The sequence below is a fragment of the Ictidomys tridecemlineatus genome, chromosome 12, assembly GCF_052094955.1.
Source record: "Ictidomys tridecemlineatus isolate mIctTri1 chromosome 12, mIctTri1.hap1, whole genome shotgun sequence".
In the NCBI taxonomy this organism is placed as follows: domain Eukaryota; kingdom Metazoa; phylum Chordata; class Mammalia; order Rodentia; family Sciuridae; genus Ictidomys; species Ictidomys tridecemlineatus.
The window spans coordinates 94,557,673-94,582,059 of NC_135488.1; positions in this window are offsets into that span (position 1 = coordinate 94,557,673).

Genomic DNA, 24,387 nt, shown 5'->3' on the forward strand with positions numbered 1-24,387 from the left:
TTATTTCATCCCTATTTGGCTATCTATTATCTTTCACTCCAAAGAAATGGCATTAGTAAATTGTTAACAGATAGTTGTCCTTCCCTAGAAGTGCAGATACAATTTGAAATCCATGCAGAAATACTGTGGTCATTTAGGAGTAGTAAAACCAGTGGTTGTTTTTTCAAAGACCAGAAAATTTTCAGGAATTGATATTTTTCTTGCATCCTGATCATTAAAAATGTCAGCGTGCTCCTTTAAATGGAAAAAAAAAAGACTACAGAGGGAATGAATAGAGAAATAATTGATTCATTTATGTAAATGATATGATGTTAAAAATGTTGCATTTTTAATTGTGACTTTTTAAGTGTTTTATTTATTCTGATGCTTTGAAATTTATTCCAAATGAAGTCAATTATAGAGATTTTTAAAATCACTGCCAGGAATTCAGTACAGATATATTGGCTGTAAGGCCAAACAGCCTGGATTCAGATCTCATCTCTACCACCTACTCACTATGTAACTTTGGGCTGAGGTTCTCCTTTATAAAATGAGAATACACTGAACCTTATAGAGTTGCTCTGAGGATGAAGTCAGTTGTATGGATAGTGTTTGCTGAGAACTCCCAGGAACAGCAAAAGCTGTTCACAAATCTTTCAATAAAGCAAAGCCCAGCCTATTGCTTACTCAGAAGAACAACACCTTTGGAGTCTGAGAACATGCTGATGTGGGAAAGGACAAAATCTACTGAAATTTTGAAGTTTGATTAAAAGCAGGTTATTTCAATGGAGGTCCTGATGGGGATTGGTAAGGATGATAGTTTAGGGTTAGTGGAAACAGCAAAGAGAGTATTTTGAAAAGAGAGGGAGTCAAGAGTTAAAGCCAATGCTGTCTAATGAAGAGGTCATGGTCTTTACTTATTCCCGTAATAAGCAACACAGTCTTTTGCAACTTTTAATCTTCCAAAGCAAGTGTATCCAGTAAGAGTTCTGCTAATGAAGGTCATGGAATAGCAAAATTATGTTAAGATGGTTTTGGTTCTTAGTGCCCAGGCAAAGTGAAAGAATCTTTAAAAAAACAAACATGTACTGGATGCTGCATATTTGTTGTTTTGCAGTTTATTGATATCATTATTATTAAAATCTGGCATGACAAATTTTGTATAAGCTGTTTCAAAGAAACATGGCCCATGTTTTCCTCTGCTCTAGGTTCTAATGAGTGTTTTTTTTTTTTCTTGTCTTAAGAGTTATACGCCTTGGTATTTCTGTGCCCCTCTGCTACCCACAGTACTTTTTCTCCAGCTAGTTTACTGTGGTGAGCGACTATAACAGCACAAAATGATGGCATTCCTTTTCTACTGGGGAAAAGGAAGAAATCCATGAAAAATTAAAATGTAATAAATCAAGTGCTCTAAAAGAGGTATGAATAAAAGATTTAAGAAGCACAAAGGACAACCAATGAGCACAACTGAGCCTGAGGGAGAGATGGAGAATTTTACAAACTGTGCCCATAAGGGTAGCTCATGCTTGTAATCCCAGCAACTCAGAAAGGATGAGGCAGGAGGATTACAAATTCCAGGCCAGCCTTGGCAACTTGGCCAGACCTTGTTTCAAAACAAAAAACAAAATGAAAAAGGCTGGCGGTGTGGCTCAGTGGTAATCTATTCCTCAGTTCAATACCAGATCCTACAAAAACATAATTAAAAAAAGAAAGATGCTGAGGAAAGACCTCATTTTAGCATCACCTTCTAGCAAGTTATGGGTTTTTAAAATTCAGCTTAAAAGAAATATGGTAATCTCCTGGGTCCATCTTATTTATACTTTAAGATCTGCTTTGCAAGAACAGACCAGTTTACTCCTCTTGTCCTGGTGTGTTCATGGATAGTATTCTACAAATGATCCAGCTTTTGACCATTGGTTATAGGATTGCCCTACTTACACTACTTTTTGCTGACATTGAAGTAAAAACTGGATTGGGAGCTAAAAAGAAAGTATTTTAATTCCAGCCCTGTCACTTACCTTGGGCAAATGACTTCATCTGAAGCTATTACAATGATTAAATAATGGCGATAAAAGTGAAAATGTAGAGTGTTTAAAATGTGATGTACAAATGTTTAGTTAATCTGAGTAATGTCATAAACAATTACCATCATAAAGCTTGGAAGTAAGAAATATTTTAAGGCAAATGCAAATATATTTATACAAATATTATCTTCCTAATGTAAATAATTATGCTTGAAAGATAAATTAATACTTATGCTTCAGTCTTGGGTCCAGCTGTCCTCCTCACTAGTGGTAGGAGAGAGTAATAAGAACTAGAGTACCAAGGATGAAAATGAGCTCATTAAACCTTTAAAGGTTAAAGTTTCAATTTTCTCATCTTTAAAATAATACAATTCAGCTGAGTGCTCTCAACTAAAGGGTGAAGACCCTCTTCCCATTGAGTAAGGAAGACCTGTAGTCATTTTGCAAACAGGCTGGGAAGAATTACACACAGCCTTGCTGTATTTTCCTCTAATTGTTCTTGAAGTCTGTCTCTTCTATACCTTCTCTGACCATGTGATTATTGATGTTTGCAGTATGGTTTTCCCAGGATACTTCTTCATCCTGGCTGATGGCATAATGCTTAAGTGTCTAATCTGCAACCAGGTTTGCTTCTCACAGGAACCCTATTTATCCTGGTGGATATCCTTGTGACTATTGACTAACTTGTGTCCAGTTTTCCTCCCAAGGTAGCCACTTTCTAGGAGAACCCTGGCCAAAAGGACAGTTTATCTTCCAGTGTGTTGGTTATAACCACAAAAAATCTTCAAGTCTATTTCATACATGTGCCAAACTGTTCTGGTTCCTTTTGATGCTCAGGAAAGCCTAGTAGGTGCATTTTGACTCTCTGGGATTTAGAAAGCCCAAGAGCTGTTAACATTGGACCTAGCTGGCCTCTAAGCTCTAAACAACTAAAATATCACATAGATGGAGAGATGATATAAATAAAAATTGATTCATTTTTTAAAGTAATGATTTAGTAAGTTATCTCTTTATTGGTTTTGTAGGATTTAAAAAACAGGAATTTTGTCCCACACTTCTGGAGGCCAAAATCCAAAGTCAAGGTATAAGCTGTCCTGAGGGCCAATCTCCCTCTGAAAATCCTGGGAGACAATGTTTCCTTGCCTTCTCCAGTCTTTGGCGACTCCAGAGCTTCCTTGGTGCTACCATTTTGTTATGGTTTGTCCCTTCTGAATCTCATGTTGAAATTTAATTCCCATTAAATTTAATATATTAAGAGGTGGGACTAGGCAGGATCTTTAAGAAGAAATAGGGATTTTCCCTCATAAATGGGTTAATTCATTCATGTGGTTAATGAGTTGATGGATGAATGGGTGTATGGATTGTCTTGAGGGTGAGTCTGCTATAAAAATTGGTTTGACTAGGTCTCAGGCACTCTCCCTGTCTTTCCCCCTTTGATCCTCAGATCCACATCAGAACTATGATGACAAAAAATCCATCAACAAATGCAGCCATTTGATCTTGGTGCAGAGCTATGAGACAAAATAAACCTCTTTTCTTTATAATTTACATATTCTGCTCCTTATTATTGTATTATTAGAAATAGAAAATGAATTAAGATACTTGGCTCAGCAAATTATTTCTGAGTCTCAGTTTATGAATACTTTGTTAACTTTGCAGTTACATGATAATTTGCCTAAAACTGAAACCTTTTTGCAAACAGTAATGTCCACTACCTGCAACACTTCCTTGTGCCTTTACTGATAAGGGAAAATAAAAAAAAAAAAAAACATTTTTTTTTTTGTTTCAGTAATCTTGTATTTGAAAGCGTAAGACAAATAATAATTAGGAATAAAACATCTAGAATTTAACTTTGAATCTGCAAATTAAACAAAAAGAAGCCAGACAAAATTAAAGATATTTTTAATTTTGACTTCAACTGACTCATGATGAATAGCTAAACAGTAATGAGTAATTGCATGCTATGCTAAATATATTGTTATGAAAACTCCCTCTATTATATTTCCTGAATAGCTTCATTCATAATGATGAACTAATTATATTTATCATCAAATGAACAGAACTAAATGAGCTACACTCAAAGGTCACAGCTTTTTCGTTTCAATATATGTCTCTGATATTGTAATAATGTTTTCTTCTAGAAGTAAAATTGAATCTATGATATTACCAGGCACTAATGGGAATACAAGGCTTATTAGTTCTCTTTTGCAACTGAGCCTTAGTAATTAAAAAAAAAAATTCTCACTTAATACTACTTTGTATTCACTTGCCCAGATTTTCATATGACAAGGTTTCACACTCAGTACACAGTGGAAGACTATTGATGTTATAAAAATTTATAATGAATTTCTTATTAAAAGAAACATAAATATTGTCAATTGAAAGACTTGTGAAGTTTCACTCACTTTAACTATTGAGGAACAGTAGCCCATTTTATTTAAAATTAAGTATCAAATATGCAGATTAATGCTATCTATTGATTACGTAAGTGTCGCTACATTTTCACACTAAATGAAGAGCTAGTGTGATCTACTTTTAGCACATGAGGGTACATATTCCACCTTAACCTGGTCTTTGAGCCCAATTCCCAGATGCACCCTTTAAAAAACATTAGCCTAGTTGATTGAGAAAGAGATGGAAACAAATCATTGCTGCACAGATTGCCAAGTTTTATAATAAAGATATGAACAGATAGCATGAATGCTTCTGTTATAGTAGATGCCCCTGGTTGTGCACCCTGATGCTCCCAGCCCGGGCTTTAAAGACTCAAACTCTTATTCCATCAGCTAATACAGTGTGGGTTATTCACACTTTCCCAGAGTCCACCTCTACAACTTGCCTAGGCATAACACCAACCCCTTTGTCCCATTATAGAAGACTCCAAAGGGTGGTGCCAGCTCCCTGCAGGACTGGCTAAGACTGGCATTCACACTGTCTCACAGCTCAGCTTCTCTTTGACAATGCCCTTCCACACACACAGGTATTGAGTGTAAGAACAGGGCCCCAATAAACTCCCTCCATGCAAATGTGTCCTAGAGTCTCTTTTTTTGGAAAAGTGACCTGTTATATCTGATCCAGCAAGACCATGAAAGACTTTTCAGATGTATAATAATTTAAGATCTATTTCCCTATGTATTAATAAGAACTTGTTAAATGGAGAAAAAAAAAAGGTATACAGTTCCTTGAAAGAAAAGGAATGAAGCAACAAAACTCAAAGATGTGAAAGAATTTTCTTTATCAAGGTAAGTTGTGTAATTTTGTTGGAATACCAGAGAAGCAATTTTAAAATGACAGGGAGTGGGGCACAGATTAGGAAGATTCCTAATTGCCAAACTAAGAAATTTGGATTTTTCTCTTAGGTAGTAAGGAGTTATTTATGGAATGAATGTACAGTATGATACAGGTTTTGTTTTTTTTTTCCACAATGAAGCCAGATGCAGTTGTAAAGGTAGATTATAAGATGGTTGAAGAAGTGGAAGGGACAGGAAGCAGAAAGCAGATGCAATTTGGGAAATAAAGATTTTCAAGGGCTAAAATGAAGCAGGGAGGTTGAATAGGGAAGGGAGATGGGTAATGCAATGAAAGTAGAAACAATCCTTGGGCAATTGGGGGTCAGAAATCAAGGCAAAGGAAAGGTAGTGGTTTGTGTCCTGGGTCATGGAAGAGGCTATGATTGTAAATAGACTATAGCAACCAGTGAAAGGAGCATGGTTGAGATTGTGCCATTGGAGGAGCAAAGATACTAAGAAGAGCCTCCTGGTGCCCTGCTGAAGAAGTCTTCCTCAGTGGCTTAAGCTATGCAATACACAAATATGCAAAAGGTGTTGTCCTGTCCCAAAAGCGATTTATGGGTATTAGCATATTGAGAGTGGAATTCAGATTTGTAGTGAGGGAGGGGAAAAGCTTATCTTCCAATAGGAACTTTATGCAGGAATCCATTACAGCCTAAAAGAAAGTCAAAAGTTAGCTGGGCCATTTGCCAGAGAGAAACCACTTTCAACACCTGAGCAAAGCTGCAAAAGGTGCTGCTGAAAACACTCTGGAGCAGGACCATGGAGAAGTTGTAAGTTGCTTATTTTCTCTGACAGCAGGGATCCTGGAAGCAGTTATCTGCTACAATATTTTTCTTTTGTGGGACACTAAAGCAGACTACATGCTGTAATTGTGTAGGCAAACGCCTTGACAATGGAGCCGACAAGCCTGTCAGACTTGACTAGATGGTGAGGGTGTTAACCCCGGCTTGCTTCTCGTTAGTAATAGGAAGTCATGCTGGTGCTCTGTGAAGCTCATTTTAAGCACTTCATATCACCAGAATCATACCTATTGGTGCAAAACACTGAACATGTAACTGAATGCTCTGTATACCTAATAACTTTCCCATGTGATTGAATCATACAAAAAAAATGAAAGAATTGTTCAAAGAACAATTTGACATTTTGCAAGTCCATGAATCATCTGTATCAGATCATAAGGAATACATGTTAATAATGCAAAACCCAAGGTCCCCGTTTACCCTATTGAATTAGAATCTTGAGCAGGATTTCTCAGCCTTCGCCCTATTTATATTTGAAACTGAATGATTCATTTTAGGATATCTTTTGTAGGATTTTATCCCCATGATTCCAGGGAACAAACACACGTATAGGGACACAAACCTGTGATGACAATCGAGACATGGACAATTTTTTTCTTGGGTAGCAAAATCACTCTTAGTTGAGAACCACTGTCTTAGAGAGATGGGTCTGAGAATCTGCTTTCTGGAAAGTATTGTGTCTTCCGTTGCTATTAGTACCCACTAAGTGATTCTTATTGCCATCAATTTTGAGAACCAGTGATCTGAGAAAAATGCATTATTCATTTGCTCATTTTCTCTTTTAATATCCGCTGAGTGCCTACTCAGTGCCAGCAAATCCTGCTCCAACTGAGAGCTGCTGCAGTGAAGAAAACACACCAAATTTCTGTCCTCGTTGAGCTAACTCAAAATGGAAAAAAAAAAAATAGGCAGGAATTTGAACTTTCTTTGTCCTTGTTTGTGCTCCAAAGAAAAACAAAACAGGGTGAAAACACAGGGAGTGACAAAAGGCAATAAATACATCAACAAGAGAGTCAGGGGTTTTTCTCTGCCTCTGAAGTGGAGATATATGAGTGGAGACTTGGATGAACTTGAGTCAAGTTTTCTGCAACTGCTGTTCCAGGACTCTGTGGAGTGGGATATCATTCCAGCATCCACAAAGAAACTACCGCCATATGACATGTTCAGCTTATTTCAACCACAAGGAATCACATCAGTGTTCCTGACAGAAGCCTCATCTTTAAAATAAAAGTACAGTGAAGGAGTGCTTGGGCTAGAAGGCCTTTAGGGAGAGTATTAATCAGCCAGTGTCCACCAAGCTACATGGCCTCTAATTTGGGATGGAAAATGGTTAATCTTTCTGATCCTAAATATTTTTTAAACATTTTTTAAGTTGTAGGTTGACACAATACCTTTATTTTATTTTATTTTTTTTTATGTGGTGCTTAAAAGATTGAGCCCAGTGCCTCACACATGCTAGGCAAGTGCTGTATCTCTGAGCTACAACCTCAGTCTCCTAAATATTTTTTCTATGCGTGTCTAACCCTCCCAATAATTGGCCTCTAATCTATAAAGCATCAGAGTCGGTGTTCCTTTGTGAAACCTGTATCTAAATCCTTTCTAATTTTAATTGAATCACTAGCTGCAGGGCTTGTTCATATCACAGACAGTCAACAGATGGCCACTCTTTTTCCTTTTCTCCAGTCTTCTCTAAATTTAAAGATGACTGCTAATTTACTTCCTGATCCCTTTTTCAGATCACAGTATTTGGCCATTCTTAGCTTTCATTTCTACTGTGCTTTAAGTCATTGCTTTCGCCCTTTGAATATTTTTTTTATCAAAATCTTCTCTAAAACTTGAGGTTATCACTGTTAGATAGCATCTCACCACAGCTGGCCCAACAAAAATCACTGCTTAATTTAGTAGATTATGCAGAGAATTTTAGTCATGTTCACACCTCAAACTATTACGCACCGACCACTGATCAGAATATCCTATAAAATTACAATAGTTGAGAGTATAATATCTTTTAAGTGGCTTGTGTTTAAATTTTTATCTCCAAAAGTTACAAATGTGAAACCAGCAACTTAAGCTTTGCATATTTTAGTGTCCTAGATGGTAAAATGGGAATGCTAATAGAATCTATCTCATGTCATTATGAAAGTTGAGAAGATACATAAGAAACACTTAGCACAAACCCTGAAACATACTAAGATATGAATAAGTTTTTGTTAGGTATCAAAATAATAGTAATAACAATAACAACAACAACGTACTCTAAGCAAGGACAGAGACTAGACTTAAACTAGAATGGACCCATTTGATTACAGTTCTCATAATCTAATTTCACCCCTGGATATTCCTGCATTAACACAGGAGTTTGGGGGAGACACCTCATACTTAATTCATAATACTATCTAATAAATATTAGATGGGAGAAGTGGAGGAAAGAGGAAATTATGTGTGGAGGGAGGTTTCTTTCCCCTCTTTCATGTAGTAAGCTATTAGTGCAAGCCCTAAATATAGCAAAATATGGGCTGCATGAGTTGGAACAATAAGCTCTAAAGCTGGATAGCCTCCTCCTGCACAGTGAGAATAATGATAAATGAATAAATTTTGCCCTCAAACTACATACACAAAACTTCGAGACACTGAGAATTCAGAATTGACAAAGCACATCTCTTGCTCTCCAGAGTTTACAACTAATTGGAAAAAGAGGAAAACATTAACATATGCAGAACCTGGCTTGTGATCCTTAAACCAATTTAATTAAAAAATTTAGGCTGGTGAGGTCATGCATACCTATAATCCCTGCTGCTCAGGGAATTGAGGCAGGAGGATCCCAAGTTCCTGGCCAGCCTACCCAACTTAGCCAGACCCTGTGTCAAAACAAAAAATAACCGGAGGGCTGGTGATGTAGCTCGGTGGTAGTGCAGTGGTAGAGTGCCTCTGGTTCAATTCCCAGTACTGTAAAATAAAATGAAATAAAAATTGGGTCCAATATAAGTAGTATAATGTAGCTGCCCAGCCATCAGGCCACCACCAGGCCACTGCTGATCGAGTCTCCCATGGGGTGGGCTTTGCATTTCTGTTACTTTTGTCTTCAAGTATATCTTCCCCACACATCATCCAGTAGGAAAACACTTCATAATCATCTCATTTAGAAGAAAGCGACTGAATGAGTGCTGTGTGGAGGAGACTGTGCCTGGGATTAGAGGACCAGCCACTAGATTATTGCTTATATATTTTTGTCAATTGTTTGGGGCTTTGAATAACTGACAAACTCATTAAAGGTGATTAATGGACTTTTATTTGTTTTTTGGTTTATCGAGTGCTAGAACAGTTAAAAGCTATTCATGAGGAATTACCACAATGCATATTTTTTGTTAATGGTCTTTAACACACACACATACACACACACACACACATATATATATATGTATATATATATACACACACACATATATATATGCATATGTATATACATATATGTCTTATTGATATAAAATTTGCAGTAATGATTTATTTTGTTTATATGCGACCAATTAATTATTTATTGAGTGCTTAAACTGACTTGGAGTAGTTATTATGGCAACTTGGCAGCTGTGAGATAATTCATAGTCCCTAATAATGGGCAATTTATAAATCAGTTGGAAAAAGAGAGAAGACACAAATATATAAAGGACAGTTAAAATTTTAAGGCACTATTTGCAGAAGGCCAAATGATTTACTATAGAAAAACAGAGGCAAAAAAAAAAAAATTCCAGATGGTCAGTGATGATTTATACTGAAAATTGGAAATAAAGTTAATGGTAAAAGATTCGTGGAGTTTTTGGAATGTTTTTTGAAGGAAGAAGCATCCATTGAGGAAACACAGATAGAGTAGGCATGAACAGAGCCACAGAGCCAGGATTGGACAAAATGTCTATCTCAGACAGAATAACACTTGAGCTGGAATGTAAGTTGAAGAAAAGAGTATGTGTTAGAAGGCGATACTGCAGTCAGACCTGTGTTACTGCTTCTTGATCTACTGAGAGATATTGACAGGTCTTGCTCATGGTCACAAACTGATGACAAATATGTTTTACATAGTAAATTTAATGGCAATGAGAGTAGAGCATCTCTTAGTGACAGCGTAAGTTAAAACCAAGAAATAATTGTGAATTTAAAAATAAAATTGGAAGATTTTAGAAACCAATGATATAAGCTTATTTTATTAATTAAGTTATTTATTTTGCATTTCTGGGAATCAAACTCAACACCTCATGCATGCTATGTAATCCCTCTAGCACTGAGCTATACCCTCAGTTTCAGGCAGATTTTAAAATAAGGAGGCCCAACAAGGAGGAAAAATGTAAATTGAAACCTGAGTGTTAAGATTGAGGGATTAAGAGTGTTGTCGAGAGAAATAAAAAAAAAAAACTATCACACTGAATGAAATACATTTGATGCTGAAATGAGATACTCAGTTGTTAAAATCCTGAATTAGCAATATAGTATTATGTAAGATGACACTATCAACTAGCTATGTTGATGAATTGTATTTAAGGGAGAATTCAAAAAGTATGTAATTTAAGAAGTCATTCATGATAGGTGACTGATGAAAATAAATATAGTATCGGAAAATGAAATCCATCAGAAAATGGCTGAAGATAAAACTTCAGAGTATTGCTCCATTTGAAATCATCAGGAAATTGAAAAATGAAATCAGAGAACTGGAAATAGGAAGAGAATTAGATAATGCAGAGTTACAGAATTTAAGAGAAGAAAGAACTCCAAGAGAGCGGAGGTTGTTGAGAGTGTCAAATGTCGCTCAGAGGTAAGAAGAATACTTTTTCCCATGTACTTTTTCATAGATTTATACTGATCTGCAATGAGAAGAGTAAAGGCCTATGAATTACACATGGATAAATTTATCAATTAAAAGAATCATCTCTGGATTTTAAAAGGAAGAAGAAAGGCAATACCTGCAATCAATTTTATTCCAACTTTCTCTTTGTGTTAAGCATGAGAACCAGACAGAGTTGTAGCAGGAACCAGAAGGAATATAGGAACAAATTACTGTTTCTTTTATGAAATGTTTTTTATTCTACTCGTGTCTCTTTAAAAATAAAAATCAACGAATAAATGTCCATTTAAATTGATCTTCTGTTGGACTGTGCGATTGGTCTGACATATAAATTAGTGCTTCTTAAATTTAACTACCCCCTTGGGATAAGACTGAGAAACAACAATGGTATTTTATGGAGAGTGTCAAGCGGCTTGCCTTTACAGCACTTCCCCCCCCTAAGATGGACAGTGGGGACTATTTTAATAAAAACGTACTAATATGTGTTTAGGGTTTGATACAGCAGATGTTTTTAGTACCACGCTGTTATGGAGATGTAAGGGCTATTACCTTTTGTAGAACAACTTTACATTGGCGTTCCTTGTACTCACTGTCTTGTCTGTCCCTTCTACTCAGCATGACCTTGGGGAAATCATTTCACCACTCTAAGACATTTTCCTCCCCTTTGAAATGTGGGTATTGGTGCTCAGTCTTGTTTGTTACTCACAGAATCAACAAGGATCAAATGAGATGACATACATGGATTCTGCCATTGTGATGAATTATTGCTAGGCTTTACTCTTCCTGGAGGCAAAAGTCAGATGATGTTGTTCTCAAGGAACTAGAGAATCTACCACAATGCCTAACAGAAGTCAGAAAGTAATAAATACTTATTGGATTTCACTACTTCCTGAGAAGTATAACCATGAAGATGATCACATGTGAAGGTATTGAAATATATACTGAAACCATGAAATAGAAAATTATGGAAACAAAGGCAGACTCAGCTCTCAAAGGAACATTAATCCATCCACAAATATGACATCCTGTGAACCAGCCTACATCTATCCCATGAGCTCAAAACTTCCTAAGAAAAGAGGTGGCACAATTTTCACTGTGCTTTTTATTTCATGTCTAATAGTCTTTCTAGCTATTTCCCAAACTAGAGATTGTTTATTAGAAAATCTAGAAAATATAGCCAGAGGAACTGATAACACTCACAGAATAAGGTTCATAAAAATCCAACAAAAGGCAGGGAATAGGGACAGAAAGTAGATTAACTGTGAATGAAAAGGCTATGCCAAGCAATGTGGAAGCAAAGAATGATAAAATGTCACCAGGAAATGTCTGTTTTTCAGTGGAGTTCCTGAATATTTTTACTAAGACACCAGAGCATATTAAAATAAATTCAACTTTCAGGATAAAATCAATACTCTATAGTCATTTTCTTTTTTTGTCCATTTTTGGTGTGTTATAGCTGTATATAATGATGTTATTTGTTGTTACAAATTTGTCTGTGCACACAATATTAACACTATAATTTATTCAATATCATTCTTCAGTATTTCCCCTGTCCAGGGCTCTTTCACAAGGGCTCTTAGCATGGCCATGTTTACACCTGGTGTGGCTAGCTAGGGACAGGACAAGGGATGATTGAGACAGGAAAGGGAAGATGCAGAACAGTAACACCATGGAAGGTCCCTTTCCCCTCTTCTCACTCCCCAACATCCTCAAACAGATCTCTTCCTTCTGCCATTTTCAGTGACTCACATCTCAATATTGCTATCGGCTGACTATTAAATAAAGTCTTTTTAAGTTTAGTGATTTATTACCTGCTGCTGTTTTCTGAGTGTTTGTGTCCCCATACAATTTGCATGTGGAAATCTAATCACCAATGCAATGTGATGATGTTAGATGGAGCCTTTGGGAAGAGATGAGGCCATGAGAGTTGGCATGGCATTGGGATTCAAATTAGATCTTTTAAAGAGCCTCCTTGACCCTTCCATCATGCGAGCACACAATGAGAGCCACCATCTATACACCAGAGAGTGGCTCCTCATTGGACGCTGTATCTTTGGCACCTTGATCTTGGACTTACTAGCTCCTAAGTTTGTAAGAAATTTTGTTTATAACTTGTTTATAAGTCACTTAGTTTGTGGTATTACGTGATAGCAGTCCAAATAGGCTAAGATGTCTGATAATAGATTTTTATTTTACCTTCTTTCATCCAAGATATTGACATTTGAAATACTGATATTGAAACTTGGAAACAGAAATGGTGGCAGGATGAGCAGTTGAGCTAACTGGGAAGTGGTCATCACTAAAGAACTGGTAGGTTGATGCCTCCTATCTAGTGAAAATCTTAACAGATAAGAAGGGATGCCCTATGTTATCATTCACACTCTTCAGGTACAAAGATCCAGTGTTAAAGCAAGACTCTGAACTGGAGAAGAGTCGGTCAGAGAATAAGCTCAGTCACTAAAACCAAGTCATGTGTATGCCAAGTCAAGCAACAGGTCGACAGGATAATTTTATCTGTTTATTTTTTAAATGGGGGCATATATGTGGGACTCTTAGAAGACTAGGAGACCCTCATGATACAGTCAATTGTACTTACAGTCTGGCATTTTACCTAAAACACCTTCAGGCAGAGGAGACACTAGACACAGGAGACTTGGGGAGATGTCCTCATTATTGTTGAAATTCTGCCAAGTCCCTGGCAGACATTCTCACTCCCCCATAGAAAAGGAGTGGCCTGAGATATCATCATCTGTTACCACTTTCAGCTGCAGTGATGGTGGCCAGTGGCATGCATGAAGACTGCTTCTATTGAAGTCCTGTGAAGGGTTCTTTATTTCACTCCACAGACACTAGAGATTGAACTGAGAAGCCTCTGGACTTCTGTGCTGTTCCCCTCTGATCAAGTAACCAGTCGCTCTCAGGAAACAAGTGGACAAAATTAGCAGTAAATCATTGCCCATAACTGTACTGTATGCATCATTAGCTTCTGTTGTCTCAGTATACAAACAACAGAGATGAAGTTGAGAGGCTTGTTTTGTCCCCTAACAGGATAATTAATTATAAAAGTCCCTTTATAATAGTAAATGATATTAAAAAAGGATCATATTGTATAGCTCCACCAATTTTACATGGATTTGAAGCACATGGCCTTTATTGGGTGGGTGAATGCGGGGGGAGAAGCATAAGAAGAGTGAATTGAAGTGATGGTTCTTGGAAGCTTTATAAGGTATTTTATTAAGTAATGACACATTGTTATTACATGCACCAGAGATCATTTCAGCATTAGAGACACATTTTAAACCAGCGCTGGAGGTGAGGTAAGGGAGGAAATGGTACATCTAAATGAGCTCAAAGGACAGAGATCACAAAGCATGGTATGAAATCTCTGCTGCATCCTTACAGCATTAACATTCAGCTAATAGAGCAGATGCTTATTTTAGTTCATGGGGGATTCAGAATCCTCTGGTTTCTACTCTTGGTTTCACTGTGAGCATTTTGACTAACAAAACTACAACTTATAAATATATATTCTCTCCAGCAGTTCTTCTCACAGATTTATCTGTTTTATTGATTTGTTGCATTTTGAATTATCTTTCAATCCCAGGAAAATTACTCCATTTTTTTTTCTCACAAATTTCCCTTTTCCTGTCTCCTTGTTATTCATAAGCCTCCCCCTGCAGCCTGCTTCCAGAAATTGGATTTTATAATGAGAAGTGTTGCAAGACTGCTTTTCTGCTCATACTATGAGAGCACTAAGAAAATATAATATTTTTGCTCACTTCTGAGATGCTCAGGGTGGAAGAGGGAAAAGAAGAGGAACAAAGGAGAACATTTCTGAGCAAATATTCCTACCCACTTATTCTGTTGTCCTGTCGTGAAATGCACATCAAACATTGTCAGGCCGAGTTAGACAAGCAGCCTCTAAGAAAGATATGGATTCTTCTGGAAATGTGTACTAATGATTCATCATCTGACATTTTTTAAAACTATTCTCACACAATTGGTTGTAAATAATTGACATGGCAGGGAGCTGGAAGGCAACAAACTGTCTTAGAAGGCTAGTGCAGTAGTAACTATGTGGCAGGTTTAAAGAAGCTTTAGTAAGCTCCAAAGGCTGAAGATGCTACCCTTCCCAAATACCAGATCAAGTTGCAAAAAGCTAGCAAAGTTCAAATTATCCTGACGAAAGAAGAAAATATAATGTTTTGCAAAAGAACCTTTGTCTTCCTCCCAAAATAACAATGGGTTATACTTGCATCACTATCAGAAAAATATGACCAGTTTTCTTGTGTATGAATGTGGTAATGAGGATGAAGAGGGAGGCAAGGGTTAGAGAAATTGTACTGCTATAATCAGTAGCATTCTTTTATTTAATATTAGTTCCTCCCAACGTTTCCTTTTAGGTCACTGACTCAGCATGCCCCAGAACAGAGCAGCTAGGAGACTGCTTCTGGGTTTAGTAATTTAAGCATAATAGAAATTTATGGGTAACTTTTTAAAACTAAGGAACAAAATCCAATTCTAAAGGTCTAAAAATCTTTCAGTCTATCTCCTATAGTAATGCTAATTGAATTCAAAGTGAGTTTTTTTTTTTTTAATTTTGTTCATGTAGTTGATGTGGTAAATAGTAGAAAGATGATTGAGCCAGATTTTCTTTCTTCAGAAACTTACTGACATAGGTATAATTCTAGTAGTATCAGGTAAGTGTTATTAAATGAAGTTCAGTAAGATGTCAGACAATTCCAAGAATGGAACATTACATCCAATCAAAAGTTTTTTTTTCCATAGCAAATGGTGATTGACAAAGTGAAGAGATACAATTTTTTGTAAACTCAAGGGAGGGACAGGGGGAAGTACTGCTAGTAGAAAGAATCTGACTAAAAGCACAGTTGAAAACAAGGAACATAAGGAACAGGAGATATCTCAGCTTCACTACAGGATAAGGGAAGGGAAGGAAGAAAAACAAATGCAGGTAAACATAGGAAGAGAGTTGACACAATGTTATGGTAGCTTTAAGATGCAAAATGGATCACTTTTAAGGAATTTTATGAAAAATAAAGGGTATTACAAAAAGTCAAAGGTGAAGAGTAAGTACCCATACCACAGAGTTTGCAGAGGTCTAAAGATCAGATGATTGGACATTGAATCAAGATCATTTACAAGAACAAATGTTAAGTGTTTCTAATACTAATATTCTATTTGACTGAAACTCAAAATCTGAATTATGAATAGAGTATGGTAAGATTACTTTCAGGACAGCAAGAACAAGAGTTTGATTTAGGGAAGAAGATAACATTTATTTGAGCAATAGTCAAGACAAATTAATAGCATTCAATGTTTATATGAAAAAGAAGAAATGTGTCAAATCAGTGATGTAGGACTGACTTTCTTTTCCTTTTACTTTCTTTTTTCCCTTTCTTTTTTGATATTGGAAACTGAACCAAGAGATATTTTACCACTATGCTATATCCCCAGTCCTTTTTATTTATTTATCTATTTATTTTCAGAGAGGGTATCACAAAGTTGCTCAGGGCCTTTCTAAGTTGCTGAGGCTGGCCTCGAACTTGCAATCCCCTTGCCTCAGCCTCCCATTCTTTGGAATTACAGGACTATTATCACCATGCCCAGTCAGTATTTTTAAAATATAATGCATTATATAAATTTATTAAAAGGTTTAAATAATCTCAATAAATGATAATAATAAAAATGAATATATACTATCACAGCTCAACAATTCTTGGTCAAAATCATTGATTTTTTTAAAAAAACTCATAATTTTGAGACTTTTTCAATAGAAGAGATGCCTTTAAAATTTTAGATTATGTAAAATTTATAGGTGTCATTATTTAAAACATGATTAATTACCATTTATAATATAAATTTGTTATTATTTTTCATTAAGAGAGATTTTTTTTCTTGACCAGTGTTAAGGTCTATAGACAAGTCAAAATAACACGTGGTATTTTGCCAGAGAAATGTTAGAGTTTGTAAACAAGTCTGGATGGTGCCTGGCAAAATGCCAGAGGGAGTGGTTTGAGAAGTAACAAAAGCAAGCCATTAAGTGTGGAGATTCCTTATTGGTTGACTGATGTATCTAGTTTATGCTAATTAAGATAAGCTGTGCAAAATGTATAAATAGCTCTGTTGTCCTACAATAAACGGCTTCCATTCCTGCTGTATCAATCTACACAAGTTATTCGTCACCCCCCCCCCCCCCCCGGTTATTCTGCTGCAGCCGGACTGCGGCAGACCAGAACCTTAAGTTAAGCAAAAGGATGTTTTAAAAATTGTAGGACAGGATAGTTTCATAAATAAGTAGCTAATACAATCTCAGTGGGAAGGAACAATTTTGTCTTCATTGTTGAAATGTGTTTAATTTTTCCATGTAAAGATGCAGTTATTGCTATACTTCAGAAAGCCCCTAAATCTATGGCAGGAGCAATATATTGACATTACATTTTCAAAGCACACTGGAATTTATAAAATGCAGCCTACTTTATCACTTAATTCTGTGGAGACAAATATCATTTTCTTCATTTTACAGCTGGGAAAACGGAGGCTCAGACAAACACTCTGTAATGAATTCCCAAGTTTCCACCTAGCCAGGTGTGGCCAGGTGTGGCCAGGTGTGGTCAGGTGTAGTAAGATCTTCTGTCTCATAATCCAGTGTCATTCTTCCTAAAGAGGATGAACTGGATTAAGGAAACTAAATGTTTGGCATCTTTTATTAACATTTTTTAAATTCTCAACTACAGATACCTCCCCCTTCAAAAAGCTAGGGACCATGGTATAGTCGCAGTATAAGTATCAACATGCTTCCTTTTTCACCTATTACATGGCAGTAAATGAGAAGCTGCACAACTGTTTTTCTTGTCACACTCCCACAGTGATTTTTACAGAAAAATAATAGGGGCAGGGGGTGTGTGAGATGATTCCTGAGTTCCATCTCAGTGCTCACATTTTGTGATTCTACCATGCTGAGAGCAGAATAAATGCACACAGGCACACTGAACCAATTAATCCACTTCAGAAAAAATGGAAGTTAGAGAGTTGTCTTCTTTGAAAGATAATAGTTCTGGCAGCATTCCTGACAATCATTCAGAGATGGATATAATATGGGGACAAAGAAACAATTGGAATTTGTCTGCTTTGCCCTGTGAATAATTTTGGACTAATTCTGTAGATTTTACAGAGCACATCACCACGGAGTTGACATGCATTTCAGCTGTCTTTCAAGTTACAACTTCTGCCATCCTGAAACAACTTCCTTGCTCTCCCTAGAGATTCTATAAATGACTGTGTAAGGGCAAAAATGAACTACTTGACATTTATACTTTAAAGACCCTTTCAAGGTCTACACTAGGCAAGTTAAGGGAGCAGTAATTAATTTGGTCTGACATTTTAAGGAAATGTTTTAAGAAGAGGCAGGGTCATGGATTATGAAAGAAGAGGTGAAGACATTTCAGGTGGGGTGAGAATATTGCAAAAAAAAAAAAAAAGTTGAGATAGTTGGGGTCCTGTAAGCAAAGGTGTGCTGGCAAAATTGTGGTATAGATTAGCTGTAGCTGGCCCAAAGAGGTAAAGATATTAGAAAAGGAATAGAATAAAGTGTGAAAGTTATAAGGGGACCAGTTAGGAGAGGCCTTCAAATGTTAAGAGTGATTATTTCTTTTTTCTTCTGCCTTTTGGGGAGGTAGCATTTCCAACACTTCTCTGGACAGGCTTCTAAGAATGGAAGTTCAGATTATTTGATGCACTTAAAAGCCTACTCTCACTCTTGCCCATAAAAATGAAAAATATCAGGATAAAAAAAAAAACACATGGATCTTAAACCCACAATTTATCCTAGATGTACCTACTGTGGCTTTAGCAGGTCCCTTTAAAGATGTCAACAAGGTGGAGAATTCAAATATATGCTAACCCCAGCCTGCAAATTATAGCCTGAAATAAATGACATATGCTGGTCTTGAGCCTATAAACCTGGGAAAATGGCTTCTAGTTTCTCCCTGTTAATTCTTTGAGTGAATAGAGTGGGAAAACAGGAGCAATATATCTTTCAGGTACAGCTTTTAGCATCTTGAAATGAGATTTATTTGGTTTATATAAAATAGTGTTTACTAAGATAATGTTTTAATTAAATCACTCAAAATTTCAATTCACATCATTTGACTTGTATTTTATTTCACCATTTGATAGTGCCTCAAATAAAAAGTCTGATAAATTGATGATTAATTAATGGTGGGATATTAAAGATTTACATTTACTACTATAATACAGTCATCATGTATGTCAGTTTCATGTCTTCAATGACTACTGATTATTTCAGCAATTTTCTTATTTGTATATTACGAACACTATAAAAGTTATGAAATTAAATTTGCTAACTAAATTAGGTACTATAATTTTTCTTGACTAAGATCTTTTTATTGGTTTAATGTAAGTTGAGTACTGGCAATTATTTCTACAATGCCTTAAAATATTTGATATTCTATAATTACAACCAGAAAGCAAAATTAGATAGACTAAGGAGCTGTGTGTATTGAGTTTATTATAAGTTAGTAGATAATTACTCTTAATGTAAGGCTGTAGGACATAAGAAAGATCAAATAAGTGTTTGGAATATTACAGCTTGATCTTAACAGATTATATTGTGACCTTTGTCTGAATAGAAACAAACACAACTGTTTTTATAACAAATAGAAGCTCAATTTTACACACCCCAGGGCTGCAGGAAGAAAAAGCAAGTGCTTCACCCAAGCTCCTTCTCTTCCTTTTTCCTTTAAACCCTTTCTCCTTCCTTATGACTTTTCCAGTCAGTTTCATGACCACAATTGGTAGATGGATGGCTCCTTGATTAACTCCAGACTCTCCTACTAGGTGCACTGCTGCTTGTGATGGTTGGAAGAAAATGGCAATATGATCAGGGTGGATATCAGAATGCTCTCTGACTTTCAACAGAAAGGGTGTACCCTAGGCATAGCGACATCAAGCCATCTGGTCATCTGACAATCCTGTGTGATTCTTCTCCCCAGAATATCATCAAATTTCCAGGACAGTACTCAGCATCTACCTAAGTGCAATTCCCTGATGAGATTTTCCAAACAGCCCTCTAAGCCTGCATTTCTCCTTGCATTCCACAGCTCTAGAACAACATTTCTAGGTCCAACTTCTCTTAATTCTCTCATCAGCCCTTTTGCTACTCTTCACCTTCTTGCTCTTGTGATAATTAACACTTGGATTCTCTTCATAGCATCACTTTCCTCTTCCACGGAGGTCCCTATCCATCCAGAAAGCCAATAAAACGGGCAAACATTTGTTTTCTCTTGTTATTACTTATTTATTTACATGCGTTTTTTTTTCTTGACTATTGCTCAAATAAAAATATTATCTTCTTCCCTAAATCAAACACTTTTTCTTGCTATCCTGAGAGGAATCTCACCATATTCTATTTCTCAAACAAATTCTGAATTTCAGCCAAATAGAATTTCAGTATTAGAAACACTGATATTTGTTCTTATAAATTCTGTTTCCAAAATCTTCTGAAACCCACTTCCTGATCTTTAGACCTCTGCAAATACCCTGGTATGAATACTAGCCTTCACTATTGACTTTCTTTAGTGCTCTGTGTTTTTCATAAAATTCCTTAAAATGGATCCATTGTGCATCTTAAAGCCACCATAACATTGTGTCAGCTCCCTTCCTAAGTTCACCTCCATTTGTTTTTATTCCTTCCTTTTCATTATCCTGTAGTGAAGCTAAGATATTTCCTATCCCTTAGGTCCTTATTTGATCAATTATTATAATGAAATTTGTGTAACTCTTAATAAAGAACAACTTCAATTGCCTTTTGTGAAAATTTGTTTTTATTTCCCTATGTGTTCACAGTTGATTTGACGACAAATTGAAGTCTTTAAGTGTGTGAAAAATAAGAGGTTTTTTTTTTTTTTCATTTTAAGCCACTTTCTTTTGTATTTCTTTGTTTGGAAAATTGAATAAATTTTCCTTTGCTTTTTTATTCTTGGGAATGTAGCTAAACTACCAAATATATAAAAAGATGCCCCTGATGGCCATGCCTTTTAGAGAACTGAAGCTATCTAAGGCAAAGAGGATGTAATTAGTTAAATTAGAGAATGAAAATAAAAAGAGAGAGCTTCAAGATAGGATATTAGATGGAAAAGGTAATAAACAATCTTTTACAAAGGAAGAAACTTGACAAAAGGGAAAGTGCTGTATTTTTCTTATTAATAAAAGAACTATAGCTTTTACTGTCTTTTTAGCTAAATGAAAGATTGAGTGATTAACTGTGGTTTTAAATTAATGTGACCGTAATTTGTTGATGGCATTTTGGAATCTGTTTGCACAATTTATGGTTTCAGTCTTCACCTCCTAATTACTACTTATACCACTAGAAATTTTAAAAAATTCTTCCCTTCAACTTTTTATCTGTACCTAATCAGATATTATCTACAGATATTTACCAGGTATTGAGAACTAAAACCTAATCCTGAAGTATGGATTTGTATCAGACTTACCTGACATAAAATCAAGCCTAAAACAATGAAGCCATAGACCTTCCCTGGGACAACTGCATTCAAATGCACAGTTATAGAATCTAGGACTATTGGTTCCATTAGGCAATTTCTGGGAAATCTGATAGTTTGTAAAGAAAACTCTCAGGCCATGTTCTGGCACGGTAGAGGGGATTGATTTGGGGAAATGACATGGTATAAACTCATCATTGTCCTTAAAAAAGGTCATTTTCCCCCTCTGGGTTTAGCTTTCTACTCAGCAGATGAAGTATAGCGAATATCACCCCACACCTTACAGAAATGTCAAGGAAAAGCAATGAGAGAATGCCTGGGAAATAGACCCCACAGATAGTGGTGAGGGTGTTCAGGATTCTGCTGGGTGGTATTAAGGAGAACAACTTATGCCTCGACACCTTTTAATTCCACTCAAGTACAAATGCCCTAACTATCACCAATTCTGAAATTGTATCTCAGTGACACATCTGAGTCCTCCTTAAATGCATAAAAGGTAAAAAACTGGGAGTCTTTCCCTGCTTCTTCAGGCTGCTCCTTGGACATCAGGATTAAGTTTTCACTCCAAGTTCTAAATGATACAGCCAATATCAAGTGACAAAGAAATGGTGATGTTCTGCTGATCAGTAAAGAAAAAAAATGAATTGCTGTGGTAGACTAGGAGTTTCTCCATAAGGTTAGGGGGATTCTGCAATTCCTTTATTTGTAGCAGCAAATCATACTGGATATACTGAAATCATATCATTGTAGAGCTCCTACACTGTGGGAGCTCAGCAATCGGGTATAAAACACTGTGAACTAGAGATCCCAAGTCAGTTGACCACTATGACCTTGCTCATGGCTTTTCTAGTTCAGTGAAGGGATGGTCTACTTGCTTGTGTTTCTTTCTGCATCCTCCCCATATATTCCTCTGCACATCTCTCTCTATTGCTCCAAAGCCTCAAATAATATATTGCTAGTTCCCACAAAAAAGGTTTGTGACTTTTGACTGTAGCCAAGCTCACAAGTAGGAAGAAGATGTCTCCTTTTTCAGTACATTAATTCTCTAGTAGTATTATTGCAATTGAAATTACATACTAAACATTTAATTGCATGAATTTCTACCTAAGAATTTTGGTGAACATTTTCACAATTTGATGAAATATGTTCTGTAGAATACAGAGAATCATGGGGAAACATTCTTACATTAAAAAAAAAAAATTTTGACATTTATTGGCAACCCTTTTAAAATATTTAGATACATGGCTCTTTAGTAATTGCCCATTACCTAAAAGAGTCGAAAAGAAAAATTACAGTCCTGGGAAAACATAAAGAAGGGATTAAATTTGTACAATTAATAAAAACAGGTAGCTTTCCCTTCAGAATATATCAAAACTCATTTTTGTGTTATTTTTGCCAAGCCATCACAGAATCAGGGTGTACAGCAATTGTCATCATGTGAAGCCATATGCAGCTGCCCACATCTTCAAGGAGAACTCAACCATTCCTTGCTTCTTTCCATACCATGCTTAGAGTGACATAGGCCCCTAGGGTGGTACAGTTATGTTTTCCAAAAAGCCTTTTAGCAATTAAATTGTTAAGTCAAGGGAAATGAATGAAACAAAAAAATCTAAGAGTAGTCAGGGACTTTGTGAATGCAGGAGAAAGGAGAAAATGCTCTTGAATGAAAACAGAATCTAGAATGTAGCCATAAAGAATACAGCGTGTTTATATTCATGTCCATGATCGAATAAATAATAGATATGAAAGTTTGGTGACGACATATGAATCAAGCTAAGATAGCCAGAGTTCTATGAAAGTTGTTGGCATGCTAAAAAAATTTAAGTCCATATTGCAATATTTCTTAAGTGAAGAAAAGATAAATGCCAGGTATTAGAAAACATTTGTTTTTTATGTTTCCATTTTATGGAGCCATGAAGGGCATCCTTAAGTGTTTTGCACTTGGAGATGCACCTCAAAGGATAGGTTGGTTGTCAAGTTGACTCCATTGTTCAAGAAAGCAAATCAAAAAATAAGTAAAGGCTCACCAGTGGCAAAAAGAAGAAGAAAAAGATGGGTGTGGGGAGGAGGAGGAGGAGGAGGAGAAAGAAGGAGAAGGAAATTAGTTGAGGAAAGCAACAGATTGGCAGGAAAAAGACATGAGAACGTCCATGCCAGTGTGGCCACTTCCATTAACACCTTATCTACATCCCACCCAACATGCTTAAAACCTCCTGTCAACATGCCCTTCATCCACATTACAAAGTGCTTGATGCCTACTTTTTCTCCTTAGGACATTTAACCATGCACAGCGGCCCAGGCCACATGACCTTTCAGACAAACAAAAACTGACTATATTATTGCATTTCTCTGTAATGACCTTCCACATCAGTATGGATTTCAATGTGAAAGCAACTGAAACTTTGAGCTTTTGGTAGAATTGCTAGTGAAAAGGAAAGCGCTCAATGAGAAAAGAAAACTACACACAGGTAAATCAATAAAAGGAAGAGCAGAGGAAAAGGAACAAGGGAAGGAAGGGCATAAATTGGAACTAGTACATTACATGCATAAATAAATCTGTCACAATGAATCCCACTACTAGGTATAATTACAATGCAGTAATAGAAGCATAAAAAAGACAGACTGGGCTAGTAAGACTAAAACAACATCTTTAAAACCTTTGTCTCCTTACTTATTCCAGGTATTATACTTCATAAAAACTTTCTCCCCCGTGGTATTTTACTACTCCTGCAAGTCAATTAGTAGCTATTTTAATTTCTGCTAATTTATTTTTTATACATTTTGGCTTTTTATTCTCATGCTATTAAACTTCTTTCTCTTCTTATTTATTATAACTCTGTCTGAAAAAGGAATGCCAGGGTCATCTATGAAAGGGGTGGATTGTGCTGTCAACTGAGGGTTTCTTTTCTCCCATGTGTAGAC